Here is an 11,292-nt window from a genome sequence, read left to right on the forward strand (position 1 = left end):
AAGTGTTTAAGAAAATAATTGAAATGGCTTATCGATATCATGTTGGGAAAAATGGCTAAATGGATTAAAATATCATTCCTTAATTATTCTATTCAAACTAGATATGCAGGTTAAATAGAGTTTAGAAGGAAATTAATCAAATTCAGGATATTTTTAAACAACTTCAACATTTATAATTTATTGTAAGAAACATAAGATTATATAATAAAAATTGCACAGAAGCCTGGATCTCAACTTGGATTTATTGGGGAGGACTCATGTATAGTGTAAGTTTTCCAGCTGAAGGTCAGTTCATCTCAGCTGTCTACAAGTCCCATACACATAGATTTTTAAATAACTGTACTTGTTTACTATGCAGACATTACTTCTAAAGGGCTTTCAATAGCCTTTATGTAGATGAAGGCAACCAATACACTTACTGCTTAAACATACCCAATACTGAGTAAGCATTATCTGTTACAAAAGGAATAAGAAGCTGGTATGTGGCAATTATAAGCCTACTACATTATTTCTAATTCTTACAAGAAGCCTATAATCTAGAAAGTATTCCATTTTACAGATATAGAAACTAAGTTTCACTAAAAATTCTAAAAAGTATAATTGATACGCTTAGGAAATAAAATGGAATCATATAGAATGCTCAATTAAAATCAGAGAAACAGGAGAAGAAGGGGGAGAAAAAGAAAATGAACATAGAATAACAGTGAAAAGCAGGGTAGATCAACTACATCAATACTCACTTTAAACGAGAATGTTTTAGATGCACTGACTGAAAGAAAGATTGGTCCTTAGAGTGAATTAAGAAACAAGATCCAGCTACATATCGTCAACAAGAAACCAGTTTCTCATATTTTCCTAGCTTTGGGTATCCTTGACGGTTTTGAGAAGTCAAGCGGCATTTCCTCATAGCATAGTCAAGGTACGGTCCATCAACCTGACTTAGCGCTGTTGATGCCAGCAGCCTCCATTATCTGCCTGATTGCGATAATGGAGTGGGGCTGGGAATGCTAGCCTAAGAGGTACTGCCTTGTCTCCCCTGTTTGCCAAACTATACTGACCCATCTCCTCTCGCTCTTTCTGTTAATCCAATCCTCCTTTCAAAGACCAGTCGAAGTCTTCAAATTTTCAAAGATTTTTGTCACCTGCAGCCAGGGCCAGCTTCTGTGTATGTGCGGCCTGCGCAACTATAGAGCTCCTCCCTTAAAAGAGCCCATGCTTGTTTGAACGCCCTGCTGTCTCTATTTTGGAATTCTCAATAATTTCTGAATGAGGGACCCCGTAGATTATACAGGTGGTCCCGACTGGCACAACCCTATGGCATTTCTCATCTTTGAACTCCTAGTCCATTCAGTTGCCGTTATCACATGCTCATTTGTAGCCTCCTCTTCACTTCTTAGGACTCTGTTCTCTCTTCTAAATGAATTACAAAATCCTTAACATCTGTGTTCTTATTCATTGTAGTCTATCAGCATTCAGTCCAGAGTTTGAATGTAATAGGTGCTCAATAAATGTTTGCGGACTGTTGGACCATTGTGCTAAAATTTAACTCAGTGGAAACAGTGCCACGATGTCATTCAGAATAAAAGGCCCTGTCAATCACAGTGCAGAAACAGACAATCCTGATGCATCACTAAAAATCTGAGGATTCTACAGGGAACGATTAACACAGAAAGATGATCATCATGAAATTCAATCAGGGGGCACACAAAAAAGTGAACTAACACGTGACTTGCACATAAGAATTTTAAACGTGTTCGTTGCATTGAGAACTAGATAAGTGGTCCCTTCTCTCTGAAGCCTTCCCCTTGTCACTGCGGAGGAGAAATAGGGCTTGTCATACTATGCACACTCCTTGCACCCTCCAGTGTCTGCTCTACCGCTCCGTGGTCTTCCCAAAGCAGAGTGTAGGAATCAGTTAGAAGACAGGCCTCATCTGTACTTTATGTGATGCAGGCCAGGTGTCAGCATTTCAGGTGACACCTGTACCCCAGTTGGTCATTCTCATGATTATGAGATGATGAGTCAGGTTATGATTCTCAAAGGAAGACTGGGGAATCTGCATTTTGGCAAGTGGTTTATATAATTCTCACAATCAGGAAAGTTTGGGAAGCGCTGCACCAGCAACAGGCTATGCTGAAGGATGTTTCTTGCTAAAACAAAATATGGTGGCTCACGTTCTAAGGGGTCACTATTTAGGGATGGGCTTTTCAGATCACCAAACCTTTCTTCACTTTGCTGCTTCTTCGGCTGCCACAACCACCGGTCACGACATTTTGCGGTTAACAGGCATGTGTTGGGCCCGATGTCGTTTACATTACTATTCTGTCCTCATCTGCTGTCCTGTCCACAGTAATTCATGTTGAACCTTAGAGCTGTTTCATTTTCTTCAGATATGATCAAATATTGCATTCTCTCAATCTCACTAGACCTTTTCCCCGAGGCTCTGTGGGCCTACGGGTCTGTGCTTTGAAAGTTTTGCCCAGCTGCTCCGAGCCAACCTCATCCAGCTCTTGTTAATGGGGTTAGATGGTCTGGGGCCCAGCATTTATCACAAGCACCTTGAAATACATTTGTATCAGTGTCAGTACATTTTTTTCATTGCAGATCTATATTATTTTGGGTCTACCACCTGGCCTTTTTATAGGCTGAACCGAGGACTTAAGCAACATTTTTTACTTTGTTTGTAGTGGAAAATTTTGTTGAAGTTTCAACAGATTTACAAATTATCTTTGAAACATAGCTCTTTTATAAACTAAGAACTCTCTGCATTTACCAATTCAAAACTATACGGAGAAGAAAGAGCATGAAGCACTCATGTGGCCCAACCATCAAATGAGAAAGCATATGATTGGCTAACTCTGTGCTTCAGGAGCCCACCCACTGGAGCGCAGTGTCTGGGGACAGAGCAAGAAACAGTCCCCCAAGGACACAAGGAGGCCGTCCGGAGAAGTGTGGCATAGCTGTCAAGGGGGGGCCACAGAGCTGACAGAAGGTGCTGGTGCCCAGCCGGCAATCAGCCACGGGGCAGCTTGGTTGCACAAACACCTCATGGTGACCACGCAGCAAGAATGAGAAGCCACGAGTGGCTGGCAGTGGCAACAGCTCTTAACCGAAGGGCTGATAATACCCGAATCTATATATAGGGGGCGGGGGCAGAGGCGGTGGGGGCCGGGTCAGCAAGTGATCTTTTCAGGAACCATTTCTTACACCAGAAGAAATAACATCAGCCACTCAGTGGCTTCTTGGTATAAAAAATGACTTTATGCACTGAAATTTCAAAAATAAAAAAAAAAAAGATAATTTAAGATCCACTGCCCCTTTTGTAGATAGGCAAGTTATAAATCATAGTGCTTCATCATGTAGCCATTTTATTTCTCAGTGATTCTGGTTCTTTGTGTGTATATTTATCCAATTGTCCATTCACTTAAGTTTATAACTATAGGGTCTTGCTCTGGGTTTTAGAAATGAAAAGCACTCAAAAGTCAAAGCAACAATCAATTCTTTAAAATCCAGATTTGTCCTGCTTGGAGTCACATAAGGATAGCTGCATGATTATCCAGAACAGCACTGACCTAGAGACCAAAGATCGTGGTGACTCCCCATGGCAACAGGAATTGTGATTTTTCCCTTTGCTTTGTGTGGGGCTCAGTCAGCGAAGATGTACTCCAGGTGAGTAAGCCTCATTCAGAGTGAGATGGCTGGAGTCTGTTTTGGTCTGTAAGTAGATAAGGACTATGAATTCACCTTGAGAATAAATAAAACTTGCTCATCTGAACTTATATTTATCTCTCACAATAAGAGGAAGTTACCCTACTTAATGTGAAGGAATCGTCTTTCCTGCTCCAGCATTATGATGGCTTACAGACCTCAAAACCTGCCTTCTAATCGAATTTTAATCGTTTTTAAGCCACTAATAGAATCACAGATCCTATTTTTCTCCTAGTGTCTGCCTCGGTCTGTGCTAAGAATCGTCACTGCAGATTTCCGAAAGAGATCACAGGAGCTGGGTAACTAGGACCGAATTTGATATTTATAGTAAAGCCCCCTGCACCATCCAGATTCCAAAACACCTGCTACGTCTTTTCATTTGTGAATTTCAAGCCACGAACATAAATTCAATCTAGCTTTTACAGACTGCATAAAAGAATGCCTGCAAATCTGGGCTGCAATAAAATGAGAATAGAAAGCAGTATGATTTTGATCATCTCCTGGCCTCTCAAAATAGCCAGCTAGCTGGCTTCCTTGCTTACTGTGTCCACACATGTTCATTGAGCACCTGCTATGTGCCAGGCATTAACCAGAGTCTTGAAACCATCTGAGGAAAGAGCAGACACGCCCCCTCTCCTCACACAGGTAATGTACCAGTGACGAGAGAGAAGCAGAAGCGAGCCGGCCATTACAGTGCCTTTTGTTGTGTGCTCTGATTAGATGAGTTCAGAATGTTCTAGAAGCACAAAGAAAAGGCACCACTATGCACTGGTCAGGGAAGGCCTCCTGAGCTTAATGTGTGTGAGAACTAGAAATGGTTCACCAAATTTCAGGCACCCTAAACTCACCAGTGAGGATCATCTATTCCCTTAGCTACTGACTTAAAAAAAATCCTATTAGAAACCAAATAAGGTGAAGATTACAGGGAAACCTCTCTGTCCTATTTTTGCAAGTTCTTATGAATCTATAATTACTTCAAATTAAAAAGTGAAGAAAAAAAAACACGAATAGCACAGAAAATGTAACACTTAAGGAAACATCTTAAAACGGCTTGGTTTTGTCCAGGTCTGACTTTGGGAGTTTGTGATCACTGAAGGCAACAGAGTCGCCAATCAGAAGGGCCTTGTGACAAAACAGAACCCAGAAAAGGGTTAAACTAGATACCTGAAGGCATATGTTTATTTCTTCCTGTCGCAGTTGTATTCAGGGCTGACTCTTTCAACACAAAAATATTTAAAAAGAAACTCTGAGAAACTGTAATTATTCCTCATAATGATACCTGTGGCTTGTTTTTGTAATATACATTTCACTTTTATAAGTGAAATGTTATATAATTAGATCGTTAATTAACCAGTAATAGCTACCTTCTACTGTCCTGGTTGTGGCCATGTAACTTTTCATGTATTTTCTATAATGTAAAAGGTTTACTGTAAACAGAGAGGGTTCCTTTTAGAAGTTCCCTTTAGAGATGTAAGTGATTTTATATCAAGAAAGGATGCATGGCAGGTGCATAACGATGGTGGGAGGAGAGGCAGGTGAGAGAAGAGAAGAGGGGAAAGAGATGAGAAAGAGGAAGGGCTCTCCCGGAGGAGAGAAGGTGGTTAGAGATGGCTTCTCAGGGAAGGTGATGTTTCACAGACAACTGGATGGGGTGAGGAAACAAGTTCTCGGCCCCGGCAGCTAGAGCAGCAGAGAAGCCAGTGCGCCCAGAGCACGGTGACAGGACAGGTGAGAGGATGGCGGGGAATGAGGTCAGAGGTGTCCCAGATACCTGGTGGACGATGGCTTTGTTCTAATTTGAGTGTTGAGACATGGGGTTGTAGATATGCGCTTTTGAATGATCAGCTCTAAGCTGAAAAAATCCCCACAAAGATGTCGAGTCTGTCTCCCTGGAACCAGTAAATGTCACCTTTTAAGGAAAAAAAGTCTTTGCAGATGTCATTGAGGGTCTTGAAATGGAGAGACTGTCATGGATTGTCTAGTAGGTCCTAAATGCTATAACAAGTGTTCTTTTTAAAAATAATTTTTACATTTCAATTAGAGTTGACATGCAGTCTTATATTAGTTTCAGGCGTACAACATGGCGATAGGATATTTACATACATTACAAAGTGTTCCCCCCTATTAATCTAGTACCCATCTTATTATTTGCAATATTATTGACTGTATTACCTATGCTGTACTTTACATCCCCATGACTATTTACAAGTGTCCTTATGAGAGAAGCAGAGGGAGATTGCTCACACACAGAAGAGGAGGAGGCAATGTGACCAGGGAGGCGGAGATTGGAGTGATGTGGCCACAAGCAAAGGGATGCCAGCAGCCCCGGCAGCTGGAAGAGGCGAGGAAAGGCTTCTCTCCTAGAGCCTCTGGAGGCAACACAGTGCTGGCAACTCCTTGATTTCAGCCCAGTGATACTTATCTTGAACTTCTGGCCTCTAGAACTGTGAGAGAATAAATTCTGTTGTTGTAAACCACTAAGTTTGTGGTCATTTGTTACAGCAGCAATAGGACATTAACACATCAGTGTATGGATGATACTTAAAGACATGTACTAGATGAGATCACCAAAAAAAAAAAAAAAGTGTAGATGGAGAAGAGAAGCTATAAGGAAGTGAGCTCTGGGGCAGCAAACATTTAGAAACCAGAGAGGAAGAACTGAGATGAATTGACAAATGACTTTCCAGATGTGTGTGACACCATATGTGCGGAATGGGAAAACGGTCAAACAGAACTAAATCAGCAAAAACAGAAGTGATCATAAAATTCTAACTTCTTTAAGAATTTACAGAGCTCTGAGGAAATGCACAGACTTTCCCCAAATTATGTAAGATAAAATTAAATCAATCTCATATATCCTAAAGAGTAGGTCATTCTAGCTAACATCTTAGTGATACAAGTGTGGTGCTATTTTGTTTTCTTTTTGTAACATATGTGTGCATAAATTTGTTTAATCCAAAACATTTATACCCAGTTTGAAAAAAAAGCATAAAGAAAATGATCCATTATGGTTGGTTTGATTCTATCTCGAGAATTAATTAGAGCCTATAGAATATGTTTTAAAATATTGAGTTTAAGTCATAGTTTGAAATGGGAGTTATGATGATGTAATCGATCTGACAGCTTCGTGCATGTCATCATTTGATTTATGATTGAACAGACAGTAATCCCTGACAAATCTAATCTTCACCACAAAAATATGGGTCTTTTTGCCTGAGTCAACGGAGACTTCCTTAAACTTGGATAATGCATCATGTCACTTTCAGTAATTTGGGTTGATATTTTCTTTGTGCAAAGCAAAATTAAATGATGAAATACGCAGTTCTTGTATAAAAGAATGTGCTTAGGAACAAAATGCCATGAATAAAAATCAAATGAGTAGAAATCTAAATAAGAGTCAAATTACTTCAACGGAAATAAGAGATGAAGTGATGGGGGCATTGAGGGCACCCCTCTGAGCAAAACTGAATGTTTTGTTTAAGATAATCAGTAACTTACGATGTAGGAAACCCATACAGATTCCTGGTATCAAAAAGTTTAATCAAAACAGACACCAGCAGGAATGACCTGCTGGATCCACGTGACGGTGTCAAATTGTTATATTTATCCTTTTGCTTCCTTTCCTTCATCCATACTCCTTTCCTCTGCTTCCTTCTCCCAAAAGATCCTGTTAGCACAGACAAATGAGGCAAGTCAATAACATCCACCCAAACAGACAGGATATATCGAGTCAATTCAAAGCCGGGTGGACAGCAGCTGTGGCCTTGCCTGTGAAATTGGTTCAGAGGTGGCTTCTGTGCAGTGAAGCATCAGAACTCTTTCATTTACACGTCCCTATAAACAAGGAAAAATGTGGACGTAGGTGAAAACCTATCTGCTGAGATGTTAGCATCTAAGTCTGTGTGTATACGTGTGCAAGAGAGAGGAAGAGGAAGAGAAAGGGAGAGAGAAGATACTTCTCAGTATATTTTAAGGGTTTTTTAAAGCAGGCAGCAATGAAACAGATTGACCTTTTATTACTTCTGAATTGAGACAGCTTCCTCTCTTTAAAGCTTCAATTATATTGCAGGTTTTTATGATTTGGGAAGACACCGTGGTAACTTAGGCAATGAACCCAAACCAGGCTGTCTGATATGTTGAACTGTGTACCATAAACTTCTGCAGCTTTACCAATCTGGCATCAGAAATTACCCAATTGTATGTTTTTAGATTAATTTTCTAAATGCAGTTAGCATACATGGCTTATAGGAAATACTAGATCAGATGAGAAGAAAAAAATAAAACATACTTATATGTAAATTATAGACTAATATACTTGAAATATGTCTTTTAAATTTTGAAGGAAAACCTCAGCGTTTTATCAGAAATTGTACCATTTACGATTCTACTGGTGGTATTTGCATTTCAGGAAGGGTTTAGTTGTCTAAAATTTTGCTATGTTATTGGTTGTGGAAATTTTTATGACAGGAAAAAGTGTCCATAATAAAGTTGGAGTGGGAAAGAGGTTATAAAAACAGTAGATGTTATAAGTCCAATTTTATTTACATATACTCGTATGTTTATACATGCTTACAGATACACTAAAAAGACAAATATGAAAGGGTTATGGTGGTTATCTCTGAATGTTAGCATTGCCAAAGATTTTCTTTTCTATGCTTTGGTTTGTTTTACCAAATTTTATAATGTGAAAATTTTATCTGGCAATATGAAATTTAAAGTGCCTGCATGCACACGTGCATGTGCATACACACACACGCACACACACACACTTCCCAATTCAATTGGAAAGAAAATAACTCCAAGTTCTAGCTATATTAGAAAAATGAAGATAGGACTTACCTACTATTAAAAAATTCTTTAAAACTAGATGACATATATGAAACGACTATTTTCAGGGAAAACAAAGGTGTGATCTTCGAAAGAATGGAAACACGTAAGGTAAACCCAACGCTAACTGCAGCTTTCTTCCTAGGAGTTCTTTGAAAATCCAAGAACTGAAGCCCAAACAGAAAGCAGTGGTCTCTCTGGGCGGAGGAAACAGGAATTGGTACTGAGGCAGGTGAGACAGCTGTCGAGGGGCAGGTTCCCAGAGAGAAGAAGCCGTGCAGAGGAGGAACCCCAGAAAGCTATGTGGGGGCCTTTGAATCTTTAGCCAAACACTAAGCTTAGCATGTGAGGAATGTTAAGATCTAGTGGAGAACAGTTTCTGGAAGACAACCACCTAGAAAAAAAAAAGATGTCACATTTGGACAATGCTTGGAGATGTAAGCTTCCAAGTAGCCAGAGTGGTGACTGAGGGATCAGAAAGGCTGTCCCTTAAGAGTAGGGCGGCAAGGGACACAGCAGCATAGCAAAGCCCCAAACCAAATCTCAGCGGGATAAAAGCATGCCAGAGAAAAAGACAACACATCTGTCTTTTTACGAGACCCAAACCGATATACCTGTTTTTAAATTCATTGATCTTTGTTCATGGGTGTTTGTTTGTAAACTAGGGGTAAGCAATAAATTCATAGAATAGAAAAAGTAACTCATAAAAAAACAACAACATGATAAATCAGAGTTCTTCACGATGTAAAACTGCTCGTCACAAGACACCGTTAGGAAAAATGCACAGACAAGGCACAACTAAGTATTTGACTTAATTAAATTTGCAGCACATGTATTTTTAAAAGGCCGTATATCCAGAAAATATAAAAAATGCTAATAACTCCATGTAAAAAAGATGAAATGATCTTGCAAAATGGGCAAAAGATTTAAACAGGCACTTCAAGAAGAAAGATATACAAATGGTCAGTAAGCATTTATGGTCATAAACATGTGATCAAAATTATTAGTTTCCAGAGAAATTTAAATTAAAACCATAACCAGACACCACTAAAAACTTATTAAAATGACTGCTATTAAAATACCACATGTTAGTAAGTGCAGAACGGGAACTCTGCTACGCGGATGGTAGGAGAGAATACAATGGCCATTTTGGAAAACACTTTGACAGTTTCTTAAAAAAAAAAAAAACATGTACACTATGACCCAGTAATTCTATTCTTACGTCTCTTCTCAAAAGAAATAAAAATATATGTCCATAAGAATTCTTGTACGAGAATGTTTATAGATGCTTTCGTCACACTAGTCAAAAACAAAAAAACTCCAAAGTCTATCGACAGATGGATGAGTAAAAACTTTGTGGTATATTCATAGAATGAAGTGCTAATTATTAATAGAAAGGAACAGACTACTGACACACACAATATCATGGATGATTCTCAAGAATATTATGCTCAGTGAAAGAAGCCAGACACAAAGAAAGTACAGATTGTGATTCCATTTATATTAATGCAAACCAGTGAAATCAATACATAGTGGAAAAAACATCAGAAAAGTGGTTACTTTTAAGTGGGAAGGGGCATGAGTTAATTTTAAGAGAAGCCGGTTATTTTCTACATTATTTACACAGGTGTATGCCTACAGGAAAACAAATTGAATTATACCCCTCAAATTTGTGCATTTCACTCTAAGTATATAGCTATGTTACCTTTAAAAAGAACTGTAAAATAAAAATTAAATTCTTATTAGTAGATTTATTTCTGTTGTATAATGGGTTAGCAATTCTGAAACTACTTTTTGTATTTTCTAGACTTAAAAAAATGAGTGCTTATACTAAAAGGAATGAGAGACTGGTTTCTCACTGCGGGAGTACAGATTTTAAATATGAAAGTACAGGATGTATGCAGTGGTGTCAAATTGGAACTGAAGGCATCAGTATAAATTTCTGATTATAAAGAGATAATTATAGGTAGGTGTATGTGTGCGTGCGTGTGTGTACAAATTTCCTAAATTGCATTCATTTTCTGAGTCTTCCTAATAAAAAGACCTGGAAACAATGAGCTGCCCATGACAATGGACATACCTGATGCTGAGATCTTGGTTCTCAAACACTATCCTCTTCTGAAAGGTACAAGGGCTCCTTAATTAAAAAGTTGATTCCAAGGATGGAGCAGGGAAGGACACAAAGGTTCTGGAAATTTCTTTGTGCCACAAAGTTAAGAAAGGGCTCAAAGAATTGACAATCTGGAACAAATTAAGAATCTAAATAAATGATGACAGTAATGGATCATAATTCACTGAATACAAAAACTCTCATGAGTCCATTCTCATACAAATAATAAATGAATAAATAAACAAGCAAATGAGGAAGGCAAAAGCAAGCATCTTCTTTACAGTAGAATGTCAATTTATAAATATCAAAGGGATGATAGATGAAAAGAATCATCGATTGACAGACGCTACAACAGTTAAGTGAAGGGTTTATGAGGAACAGGGTATTCACAATCTCGAGGTATTTTCCCACAAATTATTTATTATCGCCCAAAGGAAAAAGGTATGTTTTTAAAGTAGAAACATGTCAGTTACCACTTTACCCAAGCAAGCTAAGTTATCGTCAGTAATATTGGGACCAATGGACATCATCCGTCTCCTGATATTATTCACTGAGAAGAGCACAGCACTTCAGGGGGTATTCCTGACAAAAAAAAATACGTAATCGTAATCTAATAATGAGGAAATAGAAGGTAAACTCAAACTGAG

The sequence above is a fragment of the Pteropus medius genome, unplaced genomic scaffold, assembly GCF_902729225.1.
Source record: "Pteropus medius unplaced genomic scaffold, Ma_sr-lr_union100, whole genome shotgun sequence".
Taxonomy (NCBI): domain Eukaryota; kingdom Metazoa; phylum Chordata; class Mammalia; order Chiroptera; family Pteropodidae; genus Pteropus; species Pteropus medius.